The sequence below is a fragment of the Rhinolophus sinicus genome, chromosome 17 (genome assembly GCF_057876585.1).
Source record: "Rhinolophus sinicus isolate RSI-liver-muscle chromosome 17, RSI-T2T, whole genome shotgun sequence".
NCBI lineage: Eukaryota > Metazoa > Chordata > Mammalia > Chiroptera > Rhinolophidae > Rhinolophus > Rhinolophus sinicus.
This window is the reverse complement of record NC_142517.1, coordinates 120,760,825-120,782,059: the sequence shown is the minus strand read 5'-3', so window position 1 is coordinate 120,782,059 and position 21,235 is coordinate 120,760,825. Positions and strand designations below refer to the sequence as shown.

Genomic DNA, 21,235 nt, shown 5'->3' with positions numbered 1-21,235 from the left:
CAAGGCTCATAACACCAGCATGGGCCAGGGAGCTGTGTCCTACACAACTAGACTGAGAAACAACGGCCTGAACCAGAGTGGGTGGAGGAGGTGGAAGAAGGGGGGGAAAATTTCCAATCAATCTAGCAATACTTTACTTCTATTGTATTTTTTAGAAAGCTTCATTTATAGTTTCAACATCCTGGCCAAAAAGCTTTCTTTTTTCATTTGTTTACTAGACTAATAAAAAACAGATCTCTAAACCTGAAAAAATCCTTATTTTTTTTTAGTAACAACTTTATTGAGATATAATTCATATACCATTAAACTCACCCTTTTAAAGTGCATTTAATTCAGGCTTTCTTATTGTATTCACAAAGTTGTGCAACCATCACCATTATTTAATTCCAGGATAATTTTATCACCTCAAAATGAAACCCCATATCCTTTACCAGTCACTCCCCACCCCCCTCCTCTAAGCCCATGAAAACCAATAATCTACTTTCTGACTGACTGGATTTGCATATTCTGGACATTTCATATAAATGGAGACATAAAATACATGGCCTTTTGTGTCTGACTTCTTTCACTTAGCAGACTATTTTCAAGGTTTATCCATATTACAGCATGCATCAGGACTTCATTCCTTCTTATTGCTGAGTAATATTCCATTCCATAGCTACACATTTTGTTCATGCATTTATCTGTTGATGGATGTTTGGACTGTTTCCACTTTTTGCCTATTATGAATATGCTGCTTGTAAACATTCCTGAACAAGTTTTCCATGAACGTATTTTCAATTTTCTTTGATATACAAATAAGAGTGTTAACTAGAATACAGGATATGGTAACTCCATGTTTAACTTTCTGAAGAACTGCCAAACTGTTTTCCAAAGTGGTCATACCATTTTACATTCCCACAAGCGATATACGCGTATGAGGGTCCCAATTTTCATCTTCAGCAACACTTACCATCCACCTTTTTTTATTACAGCTATCTTAGTGGGTGTGAAGTGGCATCTCACTGTGATTTTGATTTGCATTTCCCTAATGACTAAGGATGTTGAGCTTCTTTTCATGAATTTTTTGGCCATTTGGACATCTTTGGAGAAATGTCTAAACAGATCCTTTGCTTATTTTTTAAGGGGGTTGTCTTTTTATTGTTGATTTAAGAGTTTTTATATAAAATTCTCAGGTATATGATTTGCAAATATTTTCTCTCCCTTTGTGGAGTGTGCATTCATTTTCTTGATAGCGTCATTTGAAATAAAGCTCTAAATTTTGATGAAGACTAATTTTTTTCTTTTTTAGCTTGTGTTTTAGATGTCATACCTAAGAAATCAATGCCTATTTTACCACAGTTAAAAAAAAAAAACGGGGGGGGAGTGGCTGGTGAGCTCAGTTGGTTAGAGCGTGGTGCTAATAACACCAAGGTTGCTGGTTCGATCCCCACATGGGCCACTGGGAGCTGTACCCTCCTCAAAAAAAACAACAAACCCTTGCTAATCCAGGATCATGAAGATTTACACCCATATTTTCTCTAAGAGTTTTTGAGTTTCAGATCTTACCTTCAGCTCTATGATTAAATATATATATATACATGTATATTCCAAATTCATTCCTTTTTTTTCCACTTTCTTTATTAAGTCTACCCCCCACCCAACCAGAGGAAGGGAGACAGACCACGGTAACTGACACCCCCCATTACCCCAGGACACGGGGACTCTCTTCTGCCTATACTCTCACCCCTTCCCTTGCCCAATAAATAAAAAGGAGACAGAGAAGTACAGGACAAGAAAGGGAAGGGAAAGAGGATGCCCCAGGCCGAGAACCGTCTGTGTTGGGAGGTAACCAAATTCATTCTTCTGCATGTGAATATCCACTTGTCCCAGCAACAGTTGTTGCAAATACTATTCTTTCCCCATTGAATTGTCTTTGCACTCTTGATAATCAATTGACTGTAAATGTAACCGTTTATTTCTGGACTTACTCTGTTCCACTCATCCACATGTCTACCCTTATGCCAGGACCAGACTGTCTTAATTACTGTAATTTTGTAGTAAGTTATTAAAGTCTTCCAACTTCATTCTTCTCTCTTAACATTGTTTTGGCTATTCTGGGTCCGTTGTATTTCCATATGAATTTTAAGATCAACTTGTCAATTTCTGCAAAACAGTGTATTGGAATTTTAATAGGGATTGTGCTGAATCTGTAGATCAATTCAGGGAATATTGCCATCTTTATAATATTAGGTCATCTAATACATGAACATAGGATGTCTTTCCATCTACTTAGATCTTTAATTTTTTTCAACAGTTTTATAGTTTTCAAAATATAAGTTTTATACTTCCTTAATTTTATTCCAAGTTTTTCATTCTTTTTGATGCTATTATGAATGGAAATGTTTTCTTAGTTTCATTATTGGATTACTCATTCCAAGTGTATAGGAATACAATTGATTTTTGTATATTAATCTTTTATCCTGCAACCTTGCTGAACTCATTTATTAGTCCTAATAGTTTTATAGTGGATTCCTTAGTATGTTCTCTATACAAGATCATGTCATCTGCAAATAGATTTTACTTGTTTTCCAATCTGGATGGCTTTTCTTTTTCTGGACTAATTCCAGGATTTGAACCTCCAGTACAATGCTGAACAGAAGTGGCATAAAAGAACATTCTTGTCTTGTTCCTGATCTTGGGAAGGATGTATTCATTCAACACTAAGTATGACATAAGTTGTGGGTTTTCACAGATGGCCTTTAAAACACTGAAGAAGTATCCTTCTATTCCTAGTTTGTTGAGTGTTTTTTGAGTGTTTAATACGAAATGGTATTAGATTTGGTCAAATGCTTTTCCTGCAGCTATTGAGACGATGATGTGGTTTTTGTTCTTTAGTCTATCAATATGGTGTATTACACAGATTTTCAGATATTAAACCAATTTTGCATTCCTGCAATAAATCCTACTTGATCAGTGTTATCATCCTGATATGAGGCTGGATTCAGTTTGCTATAATAGTATTTTGCTGAGGACTTTTTGAATCTATATTCCTAAAGGATACTGGTCTGCAATTTCCTCGTGATATCTTTGTATGGTTTTGGTAACAGAGTAATAACATCCTCAAAGGATGAAATAGGAAGCATTTCCTCCTCCTCTTTATTTTGAAAGAGTTTGTAAAGAATTTGCATGTGTTAGGTTTGGTAGAATCACCAAACGTGAACTAATCTGAGCCTGGGCTTTTCTTTGTGGGGGTGCTTTCTGTTTATTCAATCTCTTATTATTGGTCTATGCAGATTTTCTATTTTTTTCTTGAGTCAATCTCAGTAATATCTGTCTATGAATGCATATTTCATTCATCTAGGTTATCTAATCTGTTGGTATATAATTATTCCTAGTAGGCCCTTCTAATCCTCTTTATTTCTGTAAGGTCAGTACTGATGTGTTCTCTTTCATCTCTGAATTTATTAATTTGAGTCCTGTCCTTGTTTTTCTTAGTCAGTCTAGCTTAAGGGTTATCAATTTTGATCTTTTCAATTTTCAGTCTGTTGATTTTCGCTAGCTTTTTTCTATTTCATTTATTTCTAATCTAGTCTTTATTTTTTCTTCCTCCTGCTTGCTGCTTTTGGTTTAGTTTGTTCTTCTTTTACTAGTTTCTAAAAATAAAAGGCCAGGTTATTGAATTTAGATCTTTTTTTTTTTTTTTTTAATTGGGGCATATTGGGGAACAGTGTGTTTTTCCAGGGCCCATCAGCTCCAAGAAGTTGTCCTTCAATCTAGGAGGGTGCAGCTCAGCTCCAAGTCCAATGGCTGTTTTCAATCTTAGTTGCAAAAGGCACAGCCCACCACACCATGTGGGAATTGAACTGGCAAACTTGTTGCTATGAGCTGGCACTCTAACCAGCCACCCTCTTTCTTTTTTTTAATATAGGTGTTTACAGCTACAAATTTTCCTCTGAGCACTGCTTTCACTGATTCCCCTAAGTTATGATATGTTGTTTTGTTTTTTGCATGGAGCATAACGTGCTCAATAAACATTTCTTGTTGAACAATGAATGAGTGGCAGTTTTCTTTTAACTGTGGTAAAAACATACTAAGATACTAATATTTACTATTTTAACCACTTTTAAGTGTACAGTTTAGCTGGCATTAAATACATTCAAACTGGTGTGCTACCATTTATCACCAAATGTTGTTTTGGAGGTAGTTTTCCAATCATCTCACAATAGTTACTAATTTTCCTTGTGATTTCCTCTTTTACCCACTGGTGACTTGGTGTGTTGTTTAATTTCCACATATCTGTGAATTCCCCAAATTTCCCGTGGTTATTGATACCTCATTCCATTCCATTGTGGTCAGAGAACATACTTTGTATAATTTCCATCCTTTCAAGTTTATTGAGTCCTGTGTTGTGGCACAGCATATGAGCTATCGTGGAGAGTGTTCCACATGCACTTGAGAACAATGTGTATTCTGTTACTGGGTGCAGTGTTCTATAGATGTCTGTCTCTTAATGATTTAAAAGAGTTTGTCTGCATCTAGATCATGCTGAAGAGAAAAAAGTCAATTATCTAAATCTTAAATTTTTCACATTATCCCCCACCTTTCATACTATTCCATTTATATATAAAAATCAGGTCTCCTATTAAAAATAAAAATCTTAGTTTCTAGCACCCTATTAATTTAAGCGTTGGTTTCTTAGAAGGTAAGCAGAAAAGACGTCACATATGCTCACATGAGAGATTTTCTAAGAGGTTTCTGAAACATGAAATCCCCAGACTTAGGTGAGTAAGAAGAGAGGAGAGCATTTGATATGTCACTTGATAGCAGGACAGCTGACATGGCCATCCCAAGTTTCCCAAGGGAGCTGGGTTACACCCAGTTGACAAAAAGAAAACCCTATTAAGTACTGGTTATTTAATGTGAAGACAGAAGGTGTAAGACGGCTTGGGATATAAAAGCAGAGAAAGTTTTTCTCTGTTACTGAATAAAAAAGTCAAGCTATAAAGAAGTAATGTAGCAGTAGTTTAAAATTTGGCTTTCATTTCAGCAATTTAAAATAAGCATAACTACGTACATTTAAAACAGCACTTTCCGATTCACTAAGTGATAATACAAATGCTGCTGTCTTTATCGTCACCCCCCCATGAAACCCCTCTGCAAGGCTATTATCAACATGCCTATTTTACAGAGGCGGAAGCAGATTCAGAAGCAAAGTGACATCCAGGGTCACACAGCAAGTATGAAACTAAAGCAGGATTTGAACCTGGGCTTCAAACTCCAAATCCACAGCTATTTCTACCAAGTCATAGTTGCTTCTTCTCACCAACAATACACACAGGTCTCTGAGTACTTTTAGAGGTGTATGTATAATTTAGGGAAAAGACTTACAAAGAAGGGATCTATCTACCATACTTAATGTCCCCAAATTAGAGCCTGATTAGGGAGGCAGTTAGCACCTGGCACAGCATTACATACCAAGCAAGTGCTCCATAAAGATCAAATGAAGAGGAAGAGCCATACGTACCCCCACAAGTAACCCTAGGAGAGTAATCGGCGATCTTTAGTTCAGAGGGTTCAGTATTGCCCACAGATGCGAATGGCAAGCCAAAGCCATGATCAAAAATAGCAAGACAGAGATAAAAGGGTAACGCATAACCACTGGGGGAAACTGAGTGAAAGGTAAACAGAAACTCTGCACTATTTTTGCAACTTCTTGTGAATCTATAATTATTCCAAAATGAAGAGTGAAAAGACACACATGATGGGGACAGGCTCTTATCAGTGAACTAGTTTCCTAAATTCACTGAATACCTAATGTGCCAGCCCATCAGCCAGGCATTGCCTCCTACGAGCTCTAGGTTCGCTGTAGAGAGAAAGACAAGTGAACAATCTGTTCCAACACAGTACAGCAAGGTGCTTTCTGTAAGACCACCTACTCTTCTGATGACTCCTTAGGAAACAGGGAAAAAGGAAAGATTACAACAGTGAAACACATGTAAGGGCCCATCACGGGCAACACTCGGTGTTAGGCGTACAGCAGCATGAAAACACAGGCTTGCTGACTCTCATCCTCCAGATCATGTCCCTGCTTCCATTCCTCGCTCCGGCAAGATTCAAAGTGAATACACAGACTCGGACGGACTGGGAAAACCTACATAGTCACAAAGGCTTCAACGACAAGGAGTCCTGTGCTTGCTGAAGAAAGAACTGGAAGGAGGCCTTCAGGGATTCATTTATAACTAATAAATCGGATCTTACTAGATTTAACGTCAAATCTGTCCATGCAGTATAAGTGATCTGGCAGAGAAAAATAATTCCGAACATCAGCTGGGAATCCATGACAAAGACTATTAAAAAGACAACGTCATCTACTGCTTCCCACCGACCAGCGTCCATCCATTTTCAAGCAGCCTTTAAATCTGTGATTTACTAGGCTTACATATAACAGCTAGAGAAACTCTGCTATATTTCGCAGATCAACTATAACAGAACACCACCATTACTAAAATGACATTTTTACATTCATACTTTATGAACTCAGGGAAAAAATTCCAAAAGAAACACACAGAAGTGACCTGTGCCTTAACTACGTTAGTATATGCTGAATTGTACAGGTGCTCACAGTTTCCACACCGAGCTGTGTGACTGCCTCAATATTTTTCCAATGCTGACTTATTTCTAGTCAACATTAACATGGCTTTTTTAAAATACCAAAAGACCTGGGGCGGCCGGATGGCTGAGTTGGTTAGAGCGGGCGCTCTGAACAACAGGGTCACTGGTTCGATTCCCACATGGGCCAGTGAGCTGCGCCCTCCACAACTAGATTGGAGACAACGAGCTGCTGCCGAGCTGCCAGAGGGCCGGCCCGATGGCGCAGTTGGTTAGAGCGCGAGCTCTCAACCATAAGGTTGCTGGTTCAATTCCCGCATGGGATGGTGGGCTGCGCCCCTGGAACTCAGATTGAACGACAACGACTTGGAGCTGAGGGTCCCTGGAGAAACCCACTGTTCCCCAATATTCCCCAATTTAAAAAAAAGAAGTAATTGCGGTTTAAAAGGTTGAAAAAAGTTGCAAAAATCGCAACTACTTAAAATAATTAATTAATTAACTAAATACCAAAAGGCCTAACCCTCACAAAAGGACAGCTTAAGAATATAACTGAATATAATCAAATGCACACTTTGACGTGCTGCCGATAAGAATAAAATTCATAAACAAGACAATCTAGAAACATCTATCAATGATCTTTAAATATATCTTTTGATCCAACAAATCCGAATCTAAGAATATATCTAAGGAAATAATGTGTCAAGTATGCTAAAATGTATGTATAAAGTTGTTCGTTGCAGTAGTTTAAGAAAATTTTTTTAAATGAAAATGTCCCTAAATATCCAAGAAAAGAAATTACATCCAAACAGAGTACTATACAGTCACTGAGAATGACAGTAAAAATATGTTCTTATTGGCCTGGAAAGATATCTACAATCAGTTTAGTGAAAAAAGTAAACTGGAAAAGAGCATGTTTATGACACCATTTTTGTTTATAAAATAAAAAGCAGTCACGTATATTCTTCATGCATAGGAAAAATATGGAAGAAAATATACCAAAATGTAAACATTATATTTTCTACAACGAACATGTACTATTTATATAAGAAAAAACAATCCATGTTCAAAATAACAGTGGTACTAACAGAAGCACGCTGCAGCCTCTGCCTGTACACACAGGGTTATACATGCACAGCGTATCTGGAAGACCATTTAATAATCTAGAAGCAGCAGTTGCCTCTGGGAATGGGATGTAGAAGAATGGACAAAAGGGTAGAGGAAGACTTACTTACACTTCCCTCTCTATCTGGTGTACCTTTTAAACTTTTTAACCATATGCATGTTACCTATTCAAAGGAAATATAAATCTTAGGACATTAAAAAGCATGTTCATATCCTTTCTAGTTAAACCACGCTGTATCCAATAAACAAGTTACTTGTAAAGTGAAATAAAATTGTAATCCTGAAACCATAGGCATCATCAGTTCCTACACCAAGAATTGAAAAATATAAAAAGAGCCAGTTATTCAGCAAATTATCCATCGCTAGTATTCATCTCCAGAAGGCAGCATCCGTAACACCTACAAGCAAACGTTTGTTTCTGAACCTCAGTATCTCAACATGGAATTCTTGCAAAGTCAAAAACAGAAAAACAAGTAATGAGAAAACAAGTGCTCAATTCATTTTTGATCACTGAACGATAGCCACGTTTTAATTCAAAAATGATACATGACAAGTCAGGGTCACATGCTTTCACAAAATTTACATTAAGTGTGCTGATGAGAGGAGTCTCATATTGCAGGCTGGTTTTATTAAAACCTCTGGAGTGAATAATTTGGCAATATCTCTCAATATTTTAAAGGCACATAACTTTCAACCCAAAATGTCAACTTATGGGCATTTATTTATTCATGCATGGGCAGAACAAATTATTATAGGATTATTCTTTGTAGCATTGTTTATAAACATGGAAAAACCAAATGTTCCTCAATAGAGAGCTAGGTAAATTATGGTACATCATACAATGCATACTAGGTTAGCCTACTCTTCCCTTAAAAAAAATAAATGAGTAAGTCTTTTTAATGTACATAGAATGATTTCCAAGATACATTAAGTACAAAAAGGGGAAAAAGCAAAATACAGGGCAGTCTGTTAATAGGCTACCATCTGTACAAAAACGGGTGGGAAGAAGAAAGGAAGGAAAGAAGGAAATAAGGAAGGAAGGAAGGAAGGAAGGAAGGAAGGAAGGAAGGCAGGAAGGAAGGAAGGAAGGCAGGAAGGAAGGAAGGAAGGAAGGAAACAGATATGTAGATATACATGCATTTTTTTCACATATGTAATTAATAGCATTGGAGTCTCCAGGAAAGGGAACTGGATGAATGGCAGATAGGACAGGAGGAAAACTTAAATTTTAAATCATGTGTATGTATTACCTGTTTAAAAAATAAATATTTTATAATAAAAGAAATTAATGCAACTAACAGCTCTATTTCTCCTTTCTAGGTAATTTAAACATGAAAAGAATCTTCACGTACAACTACAACACATTTAAACTCGCTCATAATAAAAAGGGACACAGAATATCGCCTAGATACCTTTTTTTTTTAATTTATAGCCAATAATTCATATAAGCTTTAGACTACAATAAAAATATAATTTTAATAATGCAATCACCATCCAAAAGCAATCTCAATAGCAACCAGTTTCCCAAAAGTGCAATGTCTAACTCCCATCCCCAAAATTCCAAAATTAAATCACAGACCACTTGATGATTCAAGTAAAGATCTGAAAAAATGAGTCCTGATTTTATCAAGCCCCAGGGCTGTCAGCCAGATGTTAGTTCCAAACAGCCTTCCCTCAACAAGAGTAGTGCTTTCTTGGCTCTTGTCTGTGGCCACTTCACAAAATTAGACCATGGCATTAATGTGGCCCAGAGTCAGGCTCCTTGCCCCACGGTCAAAAGCTAGGTCTCCAGCCAACACAGCTCTCTCACCAAGAAGGCCACAAAGAGGTCCCCGAGCGGCCAACCAGGTGAGTTTGCACCTGGTTCAGACACTCATATCGTTCAGCTCAAAACAGGAAGGGGACAAAATCGGAAGAGGATACATCTCTCTGCCAACCCCAGGTTAGGAGCCCTTCCCTCTTCAATCTTCCCACAGCAGCACATTTAAGTCCGGAATCATAACCATTTCCTTAAGTGTCTGCCTTCCCTCTTAGGGGCGGAGCTCTCTGGGAACCAGGCTGAGAGCCTCTCTCTGTCTTTAAGGCACAATATTAACGTTTATTGAACAAAGATTCTGATCAAGGTATATAGTTTGTGCATTCTCTGCTGATTACCCCGGATATACCCTAGAATAACTCTCTTATTTAAATGGCAAGTTTTCGTTAAAGGCTCTTGTGTTTTGGGTCCATTTCTCATTAACACGTTACGTGTTAATCCTTTCTACCCTCTACTCACCACATTCCACCCTAAAAGAGGTCTAACAATTAAATGATTAAGAGATGTCCCTTATCTTCCAGAACTTAACCTTATTCTTTCAGGATTCCATAAAAATCATTACTATACAATTCATCTAAATATTGTTACTTTGTCAAAACAAATGTTCCTTTGTCAATTTCCCAAATCTACTCCAAGTCTGAAAAGAATGAATGGAAAGCTTTCTGCATCGCTTGTTCACTTTAAAAATACAGTCCCAGGCCACAGGAATCTATTAATACTTGGCATGTCAATCACTACTAATAGATAAATTCAATCAGCATTCGGCTAAAATGCCATTCTCCTTAGCCCAACTCAGCTCTAGAGGGCAACGTGGCATTGAGAGCATCTTTTTTTTTTTCCTTCAGCTCATAGCCATTTTAATAGGATGTTTTCACAGCAAAGGAGTCCACAAGAAACTCAACTGCTGTTAAGAAAGTCTTTCTAAACAGTGTCAAAATTGGTCTTCCTATTTACTAAGAACAAAAGAGTTCCCATGTTTAAGGTCACATTAAGGTAACAGGCTGGACTGAGCCAACCATCAGGTAAAATAAATGCTTCAGGACGGTGCTTAGACTAAACAGGGCCAAGAATTCTTAAGAAAAACACCACTTACAACAATGGAGGTCAGCAGAGGCCTCCCAATGGGGACATGCCCTGTAGCTTCGGGTCTAGAAAGCCACCCTGCAAATTCTCATCAGCTCCTTGATATCAGGGAGCACTTCTTTTTAAGGGCTACCCTTTTCGGAATGGGACCCCCTATCTGAAGGGTGATAAACAACAAAAATACTTCTTGCATCAAATTTTGTATATATAGATATAATTGTATCTCTACATACCTTTGTGTACACAAAGACATGGGAATAGATGGACACATGATAGCTTAACCTCTCCATAAATAAGGCCAGAGATAGTGAATGAAAACAGTCATCATCTCTCCTTCCTACTGTCCCTGGTATAAACCATTATTCCTGCTAAGTGAGTTCAAGTTCCTGCATCTCTTTGTTGGTTGACAATTTTCTTGAAAGCATGTGAAATACTGGATCTGCTCTGGCTTCTCTGATGTTGTTATGTTGCCTTTCTTTGTTTTCACTATTACTAATAATGATCTACTAAAATAAGCAATGGAAGAATAACCAGTATCTCATATGATAAAAGTGTTTACATAACAAGATACTAAGAAATACCTATTTAGAAGTCAAAACCCACTACAAAATGAAACACCAAAGGCAACCTTCACGCTAAGCCTTCCCTTCACTGACATCTGGACCACAGATTACAAAACGGACTCCCAAGGGAGATCACTTAGGACAAGTAACATTAGACTCTACTGAACACTAAAGAGTGTGATGGAGGGAAATCTGATAATACAGCCCCAGACAGAAAAACCAGATACGTCTTCACTAGTTAACTTTTGGTATTTCTAGGCAAAAGACGAATTTTCTAATATTTAATTTTTTTGTTAGAAAAGTAATATATACTCGTTGCACAGACTCAAAATAATTATTTAAACTAAGAGCATTTGTCAAAAATAAAAAGGCAAGGTCTAGATGTACAAAATCACCCCTGAAATTAAAACTCATCATACTCTTAAATAGCAAGTTCAAAAAATTTTAGTCACCCATGAAATGAACCCCATATTATGCAACCTAACTGAGGTTTATCAAAAAAATTCCTAAGGCATTTGAAAGACCTAGATGCTTTTATCAATACTCTCATTTGGGGAAATGACTTAAAAGGATCTGAATTAAAAATCTTGAAGAACTTGATAATACACTAATCATTAATCTTTTAAGGAGAATTTTCTGCAATTATCCAAACGTATTCACAACAATCTATGTTTAGCTTCACAATTCGGTCAATAAAAGTTAAGCACCTCACTTGCACGGTAGTATACTGAGCACTACAGTGATGGAGGAGGAGGGGAACAAGAGAAGGTTGGAAATTGGGAAACAAAAAAATATTCTGAAGGTCCTACCCTGAAGGTCCTTGCAATCTATTTTGTAACACAAACCACTTAAAAGTAACTACACAAAATTAAAGGAAAGGAAAGGAGCTCATATTTATTAAGTGGCTCTTATAGATCAAGCAGCAAAGCTGTAACCCACACAAAACCTCCATGTATCTTGTTTAAAAAAAGAAACAAAGAAAGAAACAGGGGAGAGGGTGGGGTAAAAAGGAGGATAAGTAGTAAAGTCAAAAACCGAAAACAAAATATAAATGCCAGTGAGTGATACAATAAATAAGTAATTAACAAGTTTGTATCAGTCTTCAACAAATGGTGCTGGAACACCTGGACAGCCACATGCAAAACAATGAAGTTGGACCCCTACCTCACACCATATACAAAAATTAACTCAAAATGACTCAACAACCTAAGTGTAAGAGCGAAAACTATAAAACTCTAAGAAGAAAACATAAGAGTGAATTTTCACGACCTTGGATTTGGCAATAAATACTTACATATGACACCAAAAGCATGAGCAGCAACAGAAAAAATAGATTAACTGGACGTCATCAAAATTCAACATTTTTATCAAAGGATATTATCAGAAAGTGAAAAGACAACAACCTACTAAATAAATGGGAGAATACATTTGCAAACCATGCATCTGATAAGACTTTAATATCCAGAATATGTAAGAACTCCTAACATTCAACAACAAAACGACACATAATCCAATTTAAAAATGGGCAAACAACTTAAGATAGATATTTCTCCAAATAAGATATACAATTGGCCAATAAACACACGAAAAGATGCTCAACAGCTTAGTCGTTAGGGAAATAAATCAACACCACAATGCGGGGAGCACGAGTGGCTCAGTCGGTCAGAGCACGAGCTCTGGGCAACGGGGCTGCCGGTTCGATTCCCACATGGGCCAGTGAGCTGTGCCCTCCGCAACTAGAATGAAGTCAATGAGCTGCCGTTCAGCTCCCATGTGGCCAGATGGCTCAGCTGGTTGGAGCATGTCCTCTCAACCCAGTTTGACTCCCACAAGGCATGGTGGGCTGCACCCCCTGCAACTAACAACGGCAACTGGACCTGGAGCCGAGCTGCACCCTCCACAACTAAGACTGAAAGGACAACAAATTGACTTGGAAAAAATCCTGGAAGTACACACTGTTCCCCAATAAAGTCCTGTTCCCCTTCCCCAATTAAAAAGAAAAGAAAGAAAGCAGACTAGAAGTTACCAGTGGCTGAGGGAGGGAGGAATGGAGATTTATTGCTTAATAGCTACAACGTTTCTGTTTGGGGTGATGGAAAAGATTTGCAAGCCGATTGTAGTAATGGTTGTCCTTGCACAACAGTGAGAATGTACACATTGCTATTAAATTGTATACTTAATATGGTTACCTGACATATTTTGTTCTATGTATTATCCCACAATAAAAAACTAAAAATAAAAAGTTCATATCAGATCTTTCATGATCTGGATTGTCCAAGAGTAGATTTCACATCAGGGACTCAAATCTAAAAAGGGCTGCAGGTCACCTGATCTAACCCGCCCAGAAACCCTAATGAGGAACACGCATCTCTACATCCTTCCTGACTAGTGAGTAAGGAGGCATCTCCAGAAGCTGCCAGACGCTGGGAGCAGACTCTCTCCCATTGACCCCCATGAAGGAGGAATAACCTGTGCTGGAAGAAAAGAGATAAACGGAAAGGAAGCCAAAGAATCTGAGAACCAAACTGCGACTTTGCAGCTGTGTGACCATTATTCAACTCTGTAAGGTGCAGCTTCCTAGCATTGATAAAATAAATCAGCAAGTGCCTTTAAATGTTGCTATAGAATTGACAAAAGTATACCTACAGCTCTCATGCCAGTACCTGGCAGATGCTGGGTGTTCCAGCTTCTGGTGGCTATTGCTATCGGAATGCTAGTCTATGGTCTCCGTGCCACCATCACGCAGAGCAGGACATGGCTCTGGTCTGCAGAACTCTATAACTTGTCAGAACTGAAACAGAACAACAGCCACCAGCATCAGGAGGCTTCCGAGAAGGAACTGTTTTTATGCAGTTCAACTACTCTTGGAAAGACTGGCTTATTGTTCCTAGAGTGAACCCAGCTACTCTCTATTAGGAAGGGCACTGCACACAATTCATTCACTCTATACAACAGGCCTCTGTTAGGAGATCTGAGCAACCGTTCATAGCAGTCTGCCTCTACCCACAGGAAAGACACACTCTGTGAAGAAACTGAGCAGAAAAATAGCTGGAAGGTACTCCTGAGGCAGCTCTCAAACTCTGATGGCCTCAGAAGCACTTGGGAAATATGTTAGGAGAACAGATGCCTCTCACCCCCACCTCCAGACATTCTGATTACTAAGTATTTCAGGCAGGGCCCTTGAGCACAACTGTTTACAGAAACACTTGAAGGTAGGCCACAAAAATGTTAGGTTACATTGTGATGCTGACAAAAAGACCAGTCTGCAACCCACAGCAAAGGTCGCCTTTTCCTCCATCCCTAACTAGCAACGACTAGCGTTAGCAATGCAGGATGGGAGCAGAAACCCAGGAAGGAAGGAGAATCAGCTGCACGGACGAGCCAATGAAAACTGCATACAGTTGGTTCGTTTAAAGTCTGTCATTATTGCTTATTCTTTTCTAAAATAAATACAAAATAAGAAATGAAAAATAAAAATAACGTACCATTCCACACCTCTCACAATAACAAACCAAAAAAAACTTAAATTATAATACCAGAAACTGGTAAAAATTCTGGTACATCCTTAGATTGCTGGGGAAATTATCAACTGGTACAATTTTTTGGTCAAATAATATGTATAAAATCACCTAATAATCTCACTTTGAATTTATCCTACGGAAGCAACACAAAAGAAGGTAGTCACTGTTGTAGTACATGTAATATAAAAAAATAAAAAATATCTGCACATCAAGGATCCCAGTTTACCAAAAATTGCCATATAATTTCAAATATGACAAAGCTATTGTTAAATATTAAAATGATGTGTACTTTGTCATTATGTGGAAACTATTCATAAAACATGTAAGGCCTAAAATTACTTTCTAAAAAGTATGGACATATGGACAGCCTCGAAGGGTGATATGATACATCGAGAAATAATAGCTTGTGTTAAAATGGTTTGATGTGGGTTTTCTCCCTCTGGTCTCTCAACTTTCTATATTATTGCTATATTATTGCAATAAAACTATAAATAAATTTTACTGATTCTGCTTGGAAAGTGAACTGGACAACAGTTACAGAGGCCAGTGGAAAGCAGATACACTGACCTGGGTCAGCTCTCCTGAATGAAGATAAACTCACCCAAAGGAGCCAGGCTAACAAATGGCCACTAGGCCAGTCCTGGATTTCATTTTCACAAAATGATAAATCTTAACAGACATATGTAACTATTAAACCTCGAATTTACATTTTTAAAAAAGCAAGTATAAACACAGTAAAAGACAGGAGGAAATCTGGTTTGGCAGCTATTCACATGGCAAAAAGATCAGACGACTTCATGAACCACAACTTCAATATAAGCCAACAAATTATGTAGCTAAGAGACAGCTTACATGAAAAGAACATTAAGCTGAGAACCAGAAGGCCCAGTTCTCATCCTACCTCTGTCACGGACGGGGATTTTACTTGCAGGTCTTGGTTTCTCATTGTAAATTGATAGGATAATGATGGTATCTTCCCCTGCCTACCTCACAGGACTTGGAAGGGAGCAAATAAGATTATGAATATAAAAGTCCTTTGAAAAAAAGGGTTTTTTTCCCTTAAATCTGGCTATTATTATGAAAGTGTTCATATATGTGTAGCTACAAACAGGGTAAAGGTGTTTAGAAGGCTATATTCCAAACAGATAACAAGTGTGTAACGCTTCCAAGGGGCCTGGGCTCTGGGGCCACACATTCCTCTTTACCTGCAATATAGAGTGCAGGGTTCTCAAACTTTGGGGTTTTTAAAAATCACCGCAGGATTGTTAAACCTGTGGCTGCCCAGGCTACATGCATGGAGACTTAATCAACCAAATCTCTAGGTAGACAGGAATAAACAAGGCTATGCCATTTTTACTTTAACAAGCTCCCGAAATTATTGTGATGACTTGATTACTGCTACTAACACATCATTAATATGAACTGTACATATGATGTGTGTGTTAACCATGTATACCCAATTACATGCCAGCCGCTACTCTCAGCACTTTACAAATATTAATTCATTTAATTCTTACCACCACCCTGTAAGTAGGCACTAATATTAATATCACTCTCCCTTCACCTTCATTTTATAGATGAAAATATTAAAATAGAAAGATGATTTAATTGGTCCATGGGACGATGTCACAGAGCTAGTAAGTGGCGGAGCCTGAATGCACAACAAAGTTTGAAAATTGTTCCTAACCTAAGACAATGGCTGTATACTCTGGTCAGGTCATATCAAACTGTTTTATCTCAAACACTTCATTTAAAAGACACCAACAAAACAGAGTTGCCTAAATACAGCACGCTGAAATCATTAAACCGGGAGGTTTAATATGATTGATAACCAGCATCAATTCATAACATTTTGTCTGTCTGCCCTGGAGTATGAGGTGTGGGAACCATGTCTTTCTTTAACTGTACCCTCAGGGTATCTGGTGCCTAACTAAAGGGTTTAACAAATGAATTAACCAATAAATCTAGAAGAGGCATGGTGACTGTCCTAGGAAATGAAAAGGCTATAATGTGAACAACAGACTTAACTCATGTTGCTTCAGGTGGTATAACAAAAATCAACAGGTAGAAGGAAAAGGGAACACTGTGATACAGTATAAAATACCCTTTTAGCAACCACGACCTGTACAGTAATAAAGTAACAGAAAAGCATGTCTGCAGTTTGAGGCTGAAGAGAATATAGTAGACAGAAGGTAGGACATTGGACTATGAGGCCTCTAAGAACTCCTCCAAGTCTCAAATTCTATTATTCTAAGTTATGCTACATTGGTTTATTCTTTCATACGTTATACAGTGACTAGTTACACAAGTCCCAGGAGAAAGCAACAGAGGCTAGATACCACAAAGTGTTCTACAAACCAGCAGTGCAAAAGCACAGGAGTGAATCTTCCAAGGAGGAAGGTAATGAATACAATAGCAAATGGCAAGGAGTGAGGAGACTTCCAGGCAGGAAATAAGAGGGAAGTCAACAAAAATGTTCCTGAAGAAATGCCACCATTTGAGCACATCTTAGTTAGGTCTATAGGGATCCCTGGTGGGTGGCAGACTGGGGCTGCCATAGAATCTGGGGAGAAAAGCGTTCAATATGGCAGTATTGGTCTGAGCATAAAGGAGGAAGGAAAGCCCTGGGGCGGTAAAGAACCGCTAGAAACAATCAGTAAATTCTGGTGCTAAAAGGAAATATTAGAGACCAGTTAGTCATACACAAACCTTATGGATGTTATGCTGATTGCACTGGTTAAAGAAAGGTTACTTTCTTAAATTACATTTTACAAACCAAAAACTATATCATCAATGATTTCTTCTTTACTTAAGTTTTGTTTTGTTTTTTTTCTTTTTTTTAGAACTCATAGATCCTTTTCTTATTTTCTAGGAACTCTTTTAGATGATTCTGTTTTTAAACTTTTGTTGTTTTACTATTATCTACTCTTTCCACTATTTGACAACCGTATTTGCAATTCTAATTCTGCTTTGAGCCTAATATTTATAATCCCTTCAACGGTTATATTTACTAATAGTACTACAGAATAAAAAGCATAATAATCTACAAACTATGAGTTTAAGTAGAAGATTGTTAAGAATATATGGAGTCTCAAAAAACAAGTTGATGTCTCAAATCCAAGAAACTACTGCACCCAACACATATAGTGAGACTGACCCAACTAAGAAAATAGAATTAACAAAAGACTGAAGCAAAAATATCTAAGTCCAAAACCAGTGAACAAAATACAACACATTAGAATAATGAACTTAATATTCTTCTGGTCAATCATTTCTCAACATCCCTGTCAAACTATTTTAAGGACCTGAACTCTCGCTCTATAAAAAGCAAGTTCCCATCATCTAAACTACACTTAAGAGATCCTATCACAGTAGTTACTGAAGCGTAACACACCAAGTTTCAGATTTTTGCTTCCTACTAGTCCAAGGAGTGTTTACCTCTTTTACATAAAGTTAAGTCTGTGGCCAAAATCCTGAAGCACTAGGAGATCTGGGTTTTCAGTTCTAACACTAAAATATAAGCTTAGCGTTTTCTGCATTTACCACTTGGACTGTAACATGGAGATACAGTATTTGACACCTCCACCACCAACAGGCTCTTCAAACGATTCCTGGCTTTGGTTAACCTTAGCTGAGAGAATACAATGCTACAGCTGAAAACGCCTCGACTAAAAATTAATACTTTAAAAATCTAAAACAGTGCTTGCTACACATTAGCCAATAAACTATAAATAAAAGAAATGGAGATCTAAGTAATAACTGCTAAACAAAAAAAAAGATTCAATTACACAATTTTACCAAGTTGAACAAGCAAACAGAGCTCACCAAAATGTCCATCTTTCTCAGCAAATGGAGAAGGTAAATACTATTCTGTAACCCCGGGACACTGTGGTGTTACTGGTGTTATCTACATGGCCTCTGCATCCATGTTACTATTCTCCCCCTCCCCTGATGAGCAAAAGGAGCCCACTGTCCACGATTTCTCATACCAAGAGCTCAGTAAATGTCACAAACAATAATAATAGAAGCAACTAATTCTAAAGCCACAATTTATATTGGACTGCGGCACCCAAATAGGGGGCAGGGCACATGGCAGCATGCGACTATTTCTCACTTCTGACCCTTCTGCATCACTGCCTCCCAAAGGACTAGAGAATCTGAAGCTCTTACTACAACATCTACAAATTATTGTTTAAAGAGCTCACAAGTCCTACGAGTGGTATTTAATGAACGAACCCCACAACAGAGAAACTCACCCAGATGCAATAAAACATGCTTTAAGGCTCCACCTATTTTTTAATTTTAGAAACAAATAACTATTTTTTAAAAACATTATGTAATAAGTTAAGACTCTGGAAAACCCCACACTCATCCGGGCGGCTCGGAAAATGGAAAGCAAAATCCGATTAGCTCCATTGTACCCAACCAGGCCAACGTGCAAGCTCACACACTCATCTTCGTCAGAGCGTCCGTGCCAATACCCAAGAACAACAAAGGCAAGTTGAGGAGGCTGCACCAGGCTTAACTCAGCACTTGTCCGCTTTCCCAGCTTCCGAAAGACACTCTTTGCGGGCCCCCGAGACCAAGGGGCCCTCCGCGTCCCGCCGGCTCGCCGCTCGGTCCGGGCCGCTCGCTCGGCTTTTGTCTGGCCCGGCTGGGAGCCCCGGCCGCCCGCCTCCCGGCGCCCCTTCCCTCCGGCTTTCTCCACACCCATCACTCGCCGAGGATTCGCGGCTGTGGGTTTCTCCCCGGGCCCACTCCCCTCGCAATTCCGGGCTCTTTTCAAACGCGACTCGGGGTTCGCAGGCTTCTCCCACCCGGCCCGACAGACTCGGGGTCAGGGGTGGGGTCTGGAAGAGGACGAGAGAAAGGGGCACACAAAGCCGGGCTGACCTCACAGCCGCCGCCCCCCCTCTGCAAAGCAGCCTGGGATCCACGACCTACGGGTTGGATAAACAACCCTCCCATCCCGCTCCTCGCCGGCTCCCACCTAGGGCCGCCCCCTCCCCCCAAAGTGCGCCCAAGAGCCGATGACAACGCTAGACATCGCCCCCACCCAGTCCCGGCGCTCGCCACCACGAGGGAGGGGGGCAGGGGCCTGGGAGGGCTGGGGTCGAAATCTCCTCGCCCTAACCGGGAACTTACAGCCGTAGTCTTCGCTACAGTTGCCGCAGCACAGCAGACAGCCGCCGCCTTCTCCTCCACCCTAATGAGGTTAAGTGCTTGGTGCGGAGATGAAGAAAAAAAAAAAAAAAAAAACCCGAGGGCGCCTGCGCAGTGCGCTCTCCCTTTTTCCCCTTACCGCCACCGAGCCAGCTGGACCATAGAGAGTGTAAACCGAGACTAGAGAGGCGACCGCCTCGCTAGCGTAACGCCCCGCGCATGCGTCGGCCTGGCTGCGCCGGACGGGGAGCTGCAAATCCCGGGGGCTTTGCCTCCGCGGAGAACGTGAATTGGCCCTGATGGGGACCCGTAGGTAAAGGTTCTCTTAGGGAGGAGTGGCCAAGGTGTAGTTGCGCCCCCTGAGAATAGCGGCAAAACTCAGGCTGGGCGAGGAGGTCGGATCTAAGCGGCCAGGCAGCAGAAAGCAGGGAGTGCGGTGAGGAGCTGAGGAGAAACCAGGACAGCCTGGACAAAGTCGTCTGGCTGGAACTTCCTCCGGTCGGGGGGGCTTAACACCTGAAGGACACGGCCTTTCACTTCTGGGTTAGGCGCGTCCTGCCCGCCTTCGGGCGGCAAAGATGAAGTAGATTGTACCCTGCGACTTTCCGTACCAGGCTTGCGTCCTTTCTCCCTTCCTTTCTCGAGTAGGCGCGTGCACTTGAGCCGGAAGCACAACTTCTTAACGGTTCTTCACCCTTTTTGGAGCGGAGCCAGCTCGGTAGAGGCCTCGGAGACCTTTGGGACGATCGTTTCTTGAGCTTCTCCGCATATAATGTTGGTTCTGTTCTCCCTTTCGTATTAGTCTGATGATACCGTGTAGGAAAGTGGGCGGCTAGAAAGCTGTGCAAGTTACAGCGCTGCCTTTAAGGATCCTGAAGGAGCCACGTTTTTGTCGCGTCAAGGCCTTGCGCGCACGGGTAATTTGACATTGAAAGCTTTCGTATGAGATTATACATTGTTTTGTGGAAATCACTCTTGGAGTGTGAGTTGGGTTCCCTCCATCTAGGTGTCCAATGCATTGAGTTTCACTGGCTGCTCTTGAATGCCGTACTTTGTGTTGGTGGAATGTGTATGTGTTGGGAGACAGGTGCGGGAGAACTAAATGCCCCAGTACTCAGGGCGTTAAATGTTATGATTGGAGAGACTAAGCTAAAACAATAAAGCCATGTGTAGGTCTTCCTGTGTACTGCAGAAAAGGAGAGAACTGTGGTCTATAGAAGTTGGGATGACATGGAGGACGTTCTTCCTGAAAACTAGGAAAGGTAGCATCTTTGGAGCCAAAGCACAAGCAACCTTTTGAAAATGGATGGATGATGAAAACATTCCAGTGAAGAAACACCATGGGGTAAAGGCTCAGAGGGAGTGGGTGTTACACT

General features: G+C 39.8%; 1 protein-coding gene across 34 annotated transcripts in view; it reads right to left on the bottom strand.

The window, feature by feature from the left end:
- The window catches only part of CLASP1 (cytoplasmic linker associated protein 1), a 248,687-nt gene extending 228,688 nt beyond the window's left edge, over positions 1-19,999 (bottom strand). For 33 of the 34 annotated variants that reach the window (XM_088793677.1, XM_088793690.1, XM_074334995.2 and 30 more), the window contains exon 1: positions 19,842-19,998. The gene's annotated coding sequence lies outside the window, so the exon portion shown is untranslated. Of the gene's footprint in view, positions 1-19,841 lie in introns of all 34 variants that reach the window. The other variant, XM_088793701.1, reaches the window with a different exon arrangement.
- Between the last annotated feature and the right edge of the window lie 1,236 nt (positions 20,000-21,235).